Genomic DNA, 2,107 nt, shown 5'->3' on the forward strand with positions numbered 1-2,107 from the left:
TGGTGTCCACTGCAAGCTGACAGTATGATTTCTACGTGCAGACCTCGGTCATGAGTGTCTATATTTGCAAGAGTTTCATATCTGCTTTTGGTAGTGAAGATGGAAGGTGAGGACTGAAGTGGAGCCCTGCTTTTGTGCATCATCAGGGACTAAAATGCCTCCTTCTTAGCGCTATCCACAACTGGAGTATGATTATTAAACAAGCTATCTTTCTCTCAGCACCGCTAATGCTATGCAGCCTTTTAACTGCTTCTTGCAACTCAGTCACTTGTCATAAAAGATCATCTACCTGTGCACACCTTGTGCAGGTACTTACCTTAACACCACGAAAAGGTTCAAGGCACTTGGTGCAACCAACTGCCTGAACCAAAGTCTCCTTTCTCACCAGCTCCGTCTGAGTGTATGTATCAGACACAGAATCATGGAATCATAGAATCATAGACTGGCTTCGTTTGGAAGGAACCTCAAGGATCATCAAGTTCCAATCCCCCTGCCACCGGCAGGGTTGTCAACTGCTTGGTCAAGTACTAGATTAGACTGCCCAAGGCCCCATCCAACCTGGGCAAGAACCAATTTGGGCAGCCTGTTCCAGGACCTCATCACCCTCAGTAAAAAACTTCCCTCGACATCTAGTCCAAATCTCCCCTCCTTCAATTTAAAACCATTCCCCCTTCTCCTATCACTATCTACCCTTGTAAAAAGTTGATTTTCCTCATGTTTATAAACTCCCTTTAAATATTGGAAGGCTGAAATTAGGTCTCCCCTTAGCTTTCTCTTTTTCAGTTTGAACAAGCTCTATTTCTTCAGCCTGTCTTTACAGGAGAGATACTCCAGCCCTTGTATCATCTTCATGGCCCTCCTCTGGACTCTTTCCAAAAGCTCCACTTCTTTCCAGTGTTGGGGGTCTCAGGCCTGGACACAATACTCCAGATGGGGCCTCAGGAGGGCAGAACAGTGGTGGACAATCATCTCCCTTGCCCTGCTGGCCACTCATCTTCTGATGGAACCCAGGATACCATTGGCCTTCCAGGCTACAAGTGCACACTGATGGCTCATGATAAGTTTTTTCATCAACCAGGACCCCAAAGTCCTTCTGAGCAGGACAACTCTCAAGGAGTTTCTTCTCCCAGTTTGTATACATATCTGAGATTACCTTGACCCAAGTGCAAAACCTCTCTGAAGATTTTCCTGTAGGGGCACTGGTTTTAGCCCTCAGGAGAGTACCCACCTCCATAACAACAGAGATCAGGAATGCTTCGCTGGTTGTGAACCTGCAAGCAAAGTACCGAGCCCTGTTTGCACAAAGTGCCACAAGAACTGCTGCCTTGCACTCTCACTGCCGTGCCACGCCCTGTTTGCCTGTCCTGGTTGCTCGTGCTCCCTAGGGGCTGCCTGTGTATGTGTGGGGGTGGCCACTGCTGGTCCTGCCCCTGCCCACAGCTTGTCTATGGCTCTCTCTTGAGAGGGCTGGGGGCTTCTGGCAGCTCCAAGTGGCTCTCTCCTCACCCACCATTTTAGGATCCCCCTCACACACCATCATGCCATGCTTTGCTGCAAACTACACCTGCACCAGAGCTGATCTCCTCAGAGCTGATCACTGCCTGGAACTGATTGTCCTCATATAAGCTGTTGCTGCTTCTGAGACTATGTAGGAACTGTGCATGTGAGAGATGATGTGTCATAACCATTAGTATCACAGCTTCAGATCACAAAATCTTATATAAATGTTTAAATCTATTCCTTTCCAGGAACGAGCCTGGTAGTTAATTGTACCTTGTTGAAACACACACAGAACAAAAATTACCTATCAGTTGTAAACAAAAATAGGTTTATCCATAAATTACAGCTAATACAAGGCTTGAGACATTAGATCAGGCATGCCCAACTCACAGCCCAGCCCAATGTGCCCACCTAATGTCATCTCAAAACAGAATAAAAAAAAAAAAAAGAAAAATTGCGGATGAAGGAAGAGTGTTCAATGAAAAATGGATGGGTTAATATATATATATTTTTTTTTTGGTCAAGATAAATAATATGGTACTATGCTTGTAAGAAAAATGTGTCAGTCTTCAGAAATTACAATTTGAAAAGATATACAAAAACATGC

The sequence above is a fragment of the Numida meleagris genome, chromosome Z, assembly GCF_002078875.1.
Source record: "Numida meleagris isolate 19003 breed g44 Domestic line chromosome Z, NumMel1.0, whole genome shotgun sequence".
Taxonomy (NCBI): Eukaryota; Metazoa; Chordata; class Aves; order Galliformes; family Numididae; genus Numida; species Numida meleagris.